Below are 11,497 nucleotides of genomic sequence, written 5' to 3'. Positions count from 1 at the left end.
ATGAGATAGAAAATCATCAAATTAAACCCTAAAAAGTAGAAGAAAAAATGACACACGCAGAAGTGCAATAAATATAAAACAATCATGCAATGCAATAATCAAAACAAAAAGTTATTTCTTTTAAAAAACAACATTGACAAACTCCTAAATCAAGGGAAAAAGAGAGAAGACACAAATGATCAGTATTAGAATAAAAAAGGGTATATTTCTGTAGATTCTATCGTTGTTAAAAGATTACCGGAAGATGTTATATGAACAATGTTATGACAAAAATTTGACAATTCAAATCAAATAAATCCTTGAAAAAACCATTTAACCAAACTGAGCAAGAATAAATAAAAATTAGAACTGTTCTTTATGTTATAAAGAAACTGAGGCTGTAATTCAAAACCTACTCTCATACCAAACTCCAAGAGCATTTGACTTTACCAGCGAATTTGTTGAAAGATTTAAGGAACGCATGCTCTTCCCTAAAATAAGTAAGTTTTGCTACAGCTGGTCAGAGTGTAAATTGGTACCATGACTACTTTGTAAACTATCTGGCATTCTATACTAAAATTAAATCAATGTAATCTTATGATCTAGTAGTTTTACCTCTATGCACTCATAAGAAATGTTCATATATGTTTACCAAAATGCATTTGCAAGAACATTCATAACAGTATTTTTAATAAATGTCCCAACAGAAGAAAACCAAATGCCATTAACAGAAAAATAACTGCATGTGTGCAGTCATACAAATGAAATACTATACTATTATGAAGATAAATTGATCACTGCTTCTCACCACAACATGGACGGATGAATGAAGCCAGCCACAAAATTGCACATGCAGAATGGCTCAATTTTAATAAATTTTACTTTATATAAAAGCCATACAAAACTAATTCATGATGAGAGAAGCCGTAACAGTATTCACAGAAGATAATAACTGTGGAGAGGCCCATATAACTCAGTTTCCTGGTACCATTTTTTCTTGTAAAAAATGTTACAAATTGAATGCTGTATTAATAGTTTCCATCAGTTAAAATAGTGAGGTTCTCTCATTTCTATAAAATACTATTGTAATAAAATTATTATTTCAAAAATATTACACCACAACAACATTATTTTAAAATTTGTTTTGTGGACAAAGTTATTTGACTTCTCTTTGTTATAGGAAGGTGAGGTCTAGGGACCCGAGATAATTACAACTGTTTTCCCAAGTCTTTCCATGAAAGTCAATGAACTGTGAACCCTGAGAAAGACACGAGCCTAATTGTGCCATGGACACAATCTGATATAGGTTCTGCCTAATGTACTGTCCAGTTCCACCACTAGCATATTGCAAACTCGACTAGACATTAAATATAATGACATCTTCTAGTTTTCTTTTCTCCGAACCACAATGCAATATGAATTTATATAAAATTCAAATACTATTAAGATATATAACATAGACAGTGAAACTCCCTGGAGAACTCTTCTCCCAGGTAATCATGAATGGTTTCATGAAAAAGCCCCCAAACTTTTTTATACGTATATTAATATTCAGAGGTATTATAAAACTGGAGGGTACATCATAACATTCTGCAATTATTTTTGTGCAGCATATCTTGGTTATCTTTCCATATGTACATACAGATCCAATGTATGTGCTTTAATGTCTTTATATTATTTCATTGTATAAATTTCAATATTTTTATATCTGATCTATTGATAAATATTTTGGCTGCCTTCAATTTTATACTATTAAGAACAATTTCATAACAAATATTGATTTAAATGTCATTCTGTGAGCATGAAAAAGCATATCATCAATGTATGTTACTTAAGGTCGAAATACTGAATAAACTAGAATGAATTTTTAAAAGTATTATGACTTTAATAATGCTTACTTGTATTTTATGACTTCCACCAATGATCTTTAACATTCTTTCTGACATTGGCTTTGTGAAACTCTCTACAAGATTATTTTAACATCTTTCTAATCCTTCTCAATTATATCCTTAATTATAACCTATGTATGAGTCAAATTAAAACTTCAGAGTTGCTGATGAAAATTTGTTGGTCAAAAGTGTTTTGCTCAGGGAACAGAATTATTACCAAAATCAGGGCTACTTTTTTTTTCCAATGTGGATAATATATTTCCTTTAAAAGGGTGCCCTTTTTGCTGGATATGGCTTAAAAATAAGAATCTCTCCATTCTAGATAATTGATTGGAATGTTGAAAGCTGAATATGCATTCTCGATTTGTTTATTACATAATTATCTTAGCACATTTTTGCATGTCAGCACCATTTCTAGCAACGACTTAAGCTACAATATCAGGAATCTCAATTAGCAGAAGGTAGCAATAACATCTGAAAAAAGAATTTAAATATTTTAATGGATAAATTTTATATTCAATGACAATTTTCAGAAGCCTTAAACATTAACTTTGTTTAAAAATTAAATTGAAAATAAAAACCCCTTTGATTACAATTCTAAAATATTGTTATTGTTTTCTATTTTACCCAATATTATTAATTTCATTGGAGATTATTAATATTCCTCACAGGTTTATTAGAGCTAAGATTATCCAGGTTTTTTCTTTTGCATACTTTGGCAGACAGATATCATATGATATTCACATTATTTGTATCCATGGTGTTCCAGTCCACTTTGCAATGATGTTCTGCTTTAAAAATATATTGGCTGTGGGGTCATTTGAACATAGACTTTCTTTTTTGTGTTTATGCTTGGTACATTTCTTATTCATGATGTTCAGCTTTTCAGTTAATGGCAACTTTATTTTGCTAACTTGGTCCTAGAATTAGTCCAGCCCTTACCTCTCAGAGGTGCTTTTTGCCCTGATATCTGTTCCTCTTCACACACCAGTACTGGTTGGGAGAGAAATCTTCCTTATCCAGACAAGTGAAAACAGAGGTGAAAAAGAGGAAGAAAATGAGAGTGGTACTGTAAAGAAGGTCTTTTCTCTAATCACCGCCACTTTCATTTTACTAAACCCCAGTTCCTGTGTACCTGGCACAGCCTTTCTTACCCAGCTCATCCCTTTAAATTGTGCATAAACCGTAACTCAGTGTTTTCTACATCTAAAAACCCATTTATTAAATATGTATTCCCTCCTTAAACTGTCTTTTTGAAAAAACTTTAGTGGAAAATACAGAAGGATATGTCTCCCTTATCAAAGAACAGAGGAAACTAACTCTAGATTTTCTGCACATTTATTATGGAGCCAATAATGAACAACCTCAATACGCTAACATGCTGCTTCAGCATTGGCAGAGAGGTAGCTTAAAGCTCTAAGATTTTTAGGAGGCCAGGAAAACAGATGTAACCTTGGTGATTTAGAAATTCTTTGTCCTTTATGTAGGAAATATTTTTCTACATCATTATTTATCCTTTGTCTTTGTGTTTTAATTTTTAGAAGATTTAAATTAGTATGCAGCAAAATTTAACCTTTTAATCATGAAAACATCATATACATACAAAAAGTTTAGCAAATACAAATAAAAACTCAGTAATATATCACAAACTGATCCTCAGTGTATATTGACAGCATCAAAAAGCTCCCTTGGACACAATCCCAATCACTATGCTCTCCTTCTTTTCCCTGCAAAGATAAATCTCATTTTGATTTTTGAAGTAATAGTTCCTTATTTTTATGCACGGTTTTACTGCTTAAACATGCATTTCAAAATATTAATTTTTCATGTTTTTTACTGTGATGAAATACACATAACATAAACTTTAATAACTCTATTTATAGCTCAACAATAATTCATATAATGAACCAAAGATTACATTTATGATAACAAAAATGTAAATTGCATAAAACTAAACATATATTTAGTTGCATATATTCATATGTATGTTTATGGAGCATAAATCACCAACGTTATATCTGTTTTCCCGGCCTCCTAAAAACCTTAGTGCTTTAAGTTACCTTTCTGCCAATGACAGAAGCAGCATGTAAAAGTATTGAGGTTTTGCATTACTCACACCATAATAAATGTGCAGAAAATCTAGAGTCAGTGCCCTCTTGTCTTTGAAAAGAGAGACATATCCTCCCATATTTTCCACTAAATGTTTTCAAAGAGACAATTTAAGGAGGGAATAGACATTTAATTAACAGGTTTTTAGATGTAGAAAACACTGAATTATGATTGATTCATAATTTAGAGTGATGAGCTGGGCAAGAAGGGCTGTGCCAAACATACAGGAATTGGGGCTTAGTAAAATGGAAGTGATGTTGATTAGAGAAAAGCTACAGAATGTGTATTCTGTAGTCATTGGATAAAATGTTCTGTAAATATCTATTAGGTCCATTCGGTCTGTATTGCAGATTAAGGTCAATGTTTCTTTGATGATTTATTGTCGCAGTAATAGGAATATAGCTAACCAGGGAGGTGAAAGATCTCTACAATGAGAATTACAAAACCTTGTTCAAAAAAATCAGTGAAGGCACAAACAAATGGACAAACATCCCATGCTCATGGATAGGAAGAATCAAGATCATTAAAATGGCCATACTGCCCAAAGCAATTTGCAGATTCAATGCTGTTCCTATCAAACTACCAATGAGATTCTTCACAGGACTAGAAAAAAACTATTTTAAAATTCATAGGGAACTGAAAAAGAGCCCGAATAGCCAAGGCTATCCTAAGCAAAAAGAACAAAGCTGGAGGCATCTGGTTACTGAAATTCAAACTATACTACAGGGTACAGTAGCCAAAACAGCATGGTACTGGTACAAAAACAGGCAGAACAGAATAGAGAGGCCAGAAATAAGGCCACACACCTACAACCATCTAATCTTTGACATAGTTGACAAAAACAGGCAGGGAAAATACTCCCTATTCAATAAATGGTGCTGGGTTAATGCAGAAGATTGAAGCTGGATTTCTTCCTTATACCATATACAAAAAGCAACTCAAGATGGATTAAAGACTTAAATGTAAAACCCAAATCTATAAAAACCCGGAAGACAACCTAGGCAACAACATCCTGCATATAGGAGTGGGCGAAGATTTTATGACAAAGACATCAAAAGCAATTTCAACAAAAGCAAAAATTGACAAATGGGATCTAATTAAACTTAAGAGCTTCTCCACAGCAAAAGAAACTATCAACAGAATAAACAACCTACAGAATAGGAGAAAATATCTGGAAACTACATATCTGACAAAGATCTAATATCCACAATCTATATGGAACTTAAACAAATTTACGAGAGTAAAACGACCCCATTAAAAAGGGGGCAAGGGACATGAATAGATACTTCAAAAGAAGACATATGTGCGGCCAAACAAGCATTTGAAAAAGAGCTCATTATCACTGATTATTAGAGAAATGCAAATCAAAACCACAATGAGATACCATCTCATACCAGTCAGAATGGCTACTATTTAAAAGTCAACAAGTAACAAATGCTGGCAAGATTGCGGGGAAAAGGGAACACTTATACATCATTGGTGGGAGTGTAAATTAGTTCAACCATTGTGGACAGCAGCATGGCTATTCCTCAAAGAACTAAAAGCAGAAATAACATTTTACTTAGCAATACTGGGTGTATACCCAAAGTACATCCCAAAAATGGTACATACAATTTTAATCTCATTACTGGGTATATATCCAAAGGAATATAAATTATTCTACCATTGAGGCACATGCACTTGAATGTTCATTGCATCACTATTCACAACAGCAAAGACATGGAATCAACCTAAATGCCCACCAATGACAGATTGGATAAAGAAAATGTGGTACATATACACCATGGAATACTATGCAGCCATAAAAAAGAACAAGTACATGTTTTTTTTTTTTTTTTTTTTTTTTGCAGGAACATGGATGAAGCTGGAAGCTATTTTCCTTAGCAAACTACCACAGAAACATAAAACCAAACACCACATGTTTTCATTTATAAGTGGGAGCACTAAATGGTGGGAACTTATGAACACAAAGAAGGGAACAGCAGACGCTGGGGTCTACTTGAGGGTGGATGGTGGGAGAATGGTGAGGAGCAGAAAAGATAACTTTTGGGTACTGGGCTTAATAACTCAGTGATGAAATAATGTGTACAACAAATCCCTGCGACATAAGTTTACCTATGTAACCTTCAAATGTAACCCCAAACCTAAAATAAAAGTTAAAAATTTTTAAACTAAAAAATATTGTCTCAGTGATCTATCCATTGCTGAAAGTGGGGTGTTGAAGACTCTAGCTATTCTTTTATTGTAATCTATCTCTATCTTTAGTTCTAATAATATTTGCTTTATATATTTGGATGCTCCAGTTTTGGATGTATTTATATTTACAGTCATTATATCATCTTGCAGCAGTCACCCCTTTATCATTATATAAAAGAATCATTATCATCATCATTCTTTGTCTATTTTTATAGTTTTCATCTTGCAATCTAGTTTTTTTTATAAGTATATATCTATATATCTGCCCCTTTTTGGTTTCCATTTTCATGAAATAGCTTTTCCATCTTTTTGTTTTTAGTGTATATGTGTCTTTATAAATGATATGTGTGTCTTGTAGGCAACATATGGTTGGGTCTTGTTTCTTTATCCATTGAATCACTCTGTCTTCTGATGGAAGAGCTTAGTCCATTTACATTCAATATTATTGACAATAAGGACTTACTCCTGCCACTTTGTTCTTTTCTGTCTGTTATGTTGTCTTCTCTTTATTTTCCCTATCTTCCTTCATGTGAAGGTTATTTCTGCTTTTGTGTTTTAATATCTTGCTATATATTATTTGTGTATTTGCTGTAGGTTATTTGATTTGAGGGTAATATGAGGCTTGCAGTAACTTCTTACAACCCATTATTTTAAACAGATGACAACTTAACACTGATTACAAAAACAAACAAAAAGAAAAAATGAATAAAGACTCACACTTTAACTTCATCCTTCCACTTTTTACCTTTTTGTTTTCTCTATATCTTCTTATACTGCTTATGTCTTGAAAATTATAGTTTTATGAGAAATGGAGTGGAAGCCAATTCTGCTTTCATAATGTGTATATATAACAATGGTAGTTGTAAAATTTCATTTAGAAGTTCTAATTGAAAAGAACTTATACAGAACTTCACAAACTACAGTTGAAAGGAAGCTTCATTTAGAAGATCTAGTTAAAAAGAATAATTGCTTCATATTTCATTTTGCCTGGAAGACGTTCACATAATATTCTTTTCATCAATTGACAAATTCATTAGTGGTAGCAAATTGACCAATTAGCCAAAGGTATTTGCACCAAACAGTAGATATTCTGAATAAGCTCCACTAAGAAGGTAATTTTTTCCTATCTGATTCTTGGAACATTATGCATAAATTTCTGAAATGTAGCAGTCTTTTAGTTTCATAATAATGGGTATTTTAGCAAACAGAGGCCAATGATCATTTTCCATTATACTTATGCCTATTTTGATGGAATATCATGGAGAAAAAAATCTTGCTTAATGAAGTAGGCACTGTTTTCTTGAAATTTTTCTATGTAATTTAAAGTTTTTATTGTATTTTTGTTTTTATTTTATTTTATTTTATTTTTATTTTTAGTTTTTTTTCCCCAGAGTCTTGTTCTGTTGCCCAGGCTGGAGTACAGTGGTGTGATCTCGGTTCACTGCAACCTCCGCCTCCCAGGTTCAAGAAATTCTCCTGTGTCAACTTCCTGAGTAGCTGGGACTACAGGTGCACGCCATGACGCCTGGCTAATTTTTTTTGTATTTTTAGTAGAGACAGTGTTTCACCATATTGGTCAGGCTGGTCTCGAACTCCTGACCTCAGGTGATCTGCCCGCCTCGGCCTCCTAAAGTGCTGGGATTACAGGCGTGAGCCACTACCTCCGGCCATAATTTAAAGTTGTATACATTTTAATTACACTTTCTTTTCAAGCCTTACTGTATTACACTTGTGTTAGGATTTTTCCATCATTAGCCCTATATTTTAGGAGTCCTAGACTCAGTTTGAGAAATATTTTCCATTAGAAATTTTCAGTTCAATGTATTTTAGCATATTTTACTCAGCTAAACATGTATATCTTTTCACTGCATGCTAGAAATAACAAAGCATGCAAAGGCAAACTACAATTATTTACATATTCTAGAATTTGTGGATAGAATATACAATTACTTGGTTACATGTTTTTCTCACTTATTCTCATTATTGTACTCTATGTTTACTCTTAACGCAATGCAGAGTATATTATTAGTCAGCTCATATTCCAAAAATGTGTGTAACAAACTACCCCCAACCTAGTAGTTTAAAACTACAACCATATTATTCTTGCAGTCTTGTTTGTACATCATGCATGATTTCATTGATCTAGGATGGGTTAAACTAAATGGCTCTACGTTTAAGATCATCTAAGAGTGTGGAGAATGTCATTAAAAATGGTGCAGTAAGGGGTTCCAGGGGTCCATCTCTCCACAGAAACACACACATGCATACATACACACACACACACACACGCAACCAAGCAATCAAACAAAATTCCTCCAAAACTATTAGAATCAACTTTGTCAGAATTGTGGAAAATAGTTAAAGATTTACAGCAAACCCAGTAAATGGTGGCTCAAAAAATGGTGACTTGACAAAATAGGAAAACTTTATGTTATTTTAAATTAGTCTTGCCTCACCACACTCACCAGTGTGGTGGCATCTTAAAGACCACAGCCCTAATTATCAGTGTAGATACCTGATTCTGGAGAGAGCAGAGTAGCATTTATTTCCAAAAATTTTTATTTGTATATTATGATATGACTGGGGGTTTTCTGAAGGACAGATACAAAGCACTTACCTCTATATTGCCTAATTCACAATTTTCTAAGGGTACAAAAATGGTCAAACAGAGAGCGTTGTTCCTTGAAAACACTAAAAATCAAATGAATAAGTTGAGTAAGGGTGGAGCAAGATGACAGAATAGAAGGCTCCATTGATTCTCCCCTCTGCAAGGACACCAATTTAACTACTATCTATGCACAAAAAGCACCTTTATAAGACCAAAAAGTCAGGTGAGCACTCATAGTACCCGGTTTTACATTCATGTCACTGAGAAAAGAAACTGAAAAAGGACACCACCCCTCCCCCATCTCTCAGCAGCAGCCATGCAGCACAGAGAGAGAATCTATACACTTGGGTGAGGGAGAATGCAGCAATTGTGAGACATCGCATTGAACTCAGTGCTACCCTATTATAGCAGTTGCCTTTAATGTGTTTGATTGTTAAAAATTCTTTTAAAGTTATTATTGTTATATAGTTATAATGTAGTTAAATATATCAATTATTCATAATAGATTATAATTACCGTTTTTCAATTAAGAAATTCTAAGCCTGTACTTTTTCCTGATAGTTCTAAATTTTTCACATTTATTAATAATTCATTTAAATTTCTGAAATTTCTTTTTGTGTGTGAAGCGACTTAGATATCCAACTTTATTAATTTTCACTTTCAGAAAGACAATTTTCCTAGCATCATTTATTGAGCAACTAATTCCTTACTTCTTTATTTGGAGTCTCACCTCCAATACAGACCAAGTTCCAAGATGTACTTGGGGGCACTTTTCTGAATATCTTATAATATTTCATTGAATTATTTGTCTATCCCTCTTCCAATAACACTTATTTTGATTACTAAAGTATCCTAATTATTAGCTATTGGGCAAGGCAACTTCTCTTTCCTTCCTTGTTCTCCTTAAGAATTGTCTTGGCTCCTTTAAAGTCCAGTACTTTCTATCTCAATTTTTAAATCAACGTTATAGTTCCACAAAAATAGCTTGTTAGTATTTTTATTCAAATTATTTTTAAATTACAGACTAATTTGAAGAAAAAGTAACACTTGAAAACATTATTTTCCTTTCTTATTTGTTTTCTAGTGTGGCTAAATACTTCAATTTGATGTAGTTTTGCCCCTTCCCATAAAATTTAGTGAAAGATAGAGTTGAGAGACTCATACTGCTGTCTTGAAACTAGACTTCTAAAAATGTAGAACACACTATCCTTCAATAACAGTTTTTGTCACAAGATAATACATACTATAAAATACTGTGCCATTGCTCGTGGGTATGTTTGAATCATAGTGACTGTGTCCCACGCAGCCTCCTCGAAATACAGTGACCTTAATGAAGTCTGATGTTACACAAACAGCTTGAAAGTTCACATAGACTTGTTGCTTGTTTCTTTCTACATCATATCCTGGAATCCTGCTATTTAAAGAGAATGATTCGGTACCTGAGATTTTACAGCTCCTTCTTTTGAGACAAGCCTCTGTAGCTCCAAGACCCCCTTTTTATGTAACAAATGCACTTTCAGGGTGATTAATCATTGATACTTTTCCAAATCATTTTATACAACAATCCCAGGATATCAGGCAAATAAAGAAGAGAGACTGTTTTAGTGGATTTGGGCTGCTATTAAAAACTACCATAGTCTGGGTAGCTTATAAACAACATAAGTGTATTCTTCATGGTTCTGGAGGTTGGGAACTCCAAGATCAAGGGGCCAGCAGATTCTGTGTTTGGTGAGGGTCCACTTCCTGGTTCATAAATGGCTCCTTCTGCTAATTCCTCACCTGGCAGAAGGAGCAAAGTAGTGTTCTGAGGCTTTTTTTTTCCTTTTTTTCTTTTGCAAGAGCCATAACCTAATTCATGAGCCTAATCATCTTCCAAAGGCCCCACCTTCTAATAACATCACATTGGTGATTAGATTTCAACATGTGAATTTGGGCAGGTGGGAGGTGAACAGTATTTAGATCATAATGCTGACTTAGGTGAACATGGAGAAAATATAGGTATTTTGTCTATTTAAGAAATGACTGAATTTTATCCCCTTAACGTTGAGCTTACAGTGAAGCTTGCTGGACTTCACTTCAGCAGAATCAATAATTGGGAGAAAGGAATCTAAAGTCGGGACAGCAATTCCTCAGCTTGATAATGGCAACATTCCATCAACAGGCAATGTGGCCTGTCTGCTGAAACTGTGCATCTGTAACGTGGCAGTCTGTGACATTCTGCCATTTCATACCTTTCATTACTGCTGTTGGTTTATATTTCATAAATATTCATACTGCAAAAATATGTTCATAGACACTGTAATAGTTATTGTAAAATATACATCAATTTAAAAATTTTATTTTTTTTTAGTGAGCAAGCACCAGTTTTATTTTATTGCATATAATTATAGGGTACTACATAATGTTGATAAAATCAATCTAATTAACATATCTATCACCTCACATTCTTATCTTTCTTTTTAGTGAGAAAATGTATTTAAAATTTACTCTCTTATCAATTGTTAAATATATAGTCCAATTATTATGGTCACAATGCTGTACAATAGATTTACAGAACTTAGTCATCTTATATGACTGAAACTTTGTATTCCTTGAACAACATCTCCCAGTATCCCTACACCCCAGGCCCTGGTAGCCACTATTCTACTCTCAATATCTATGAGTTTGAGTTTTTAAGATGGCATATACAAATGAGATCACATAGCAGTTTTCTTTT

This window comes from Colobus angolensis, unplaced genomic scaffold (assembly GCF_000951035.1).
Source record: "Colobus angolensis palliatus isolate OR3802 unplaced genomic scaffold, Cang.pa_1.0 Scaffold795, whole genome shotgun sequence".
Classification (NCBI taxonomy): domain Eukaryota; kingdom Metazoa; phylum Chordata; class Mammalia; order Primates; family Cercopithecidae; genus Colobus; species Colobus angolensis.
The sequence above is the reverse complement of the archived record's forward strand: the minus strand, read 5'-3'. Positions refer to the sequence as shown.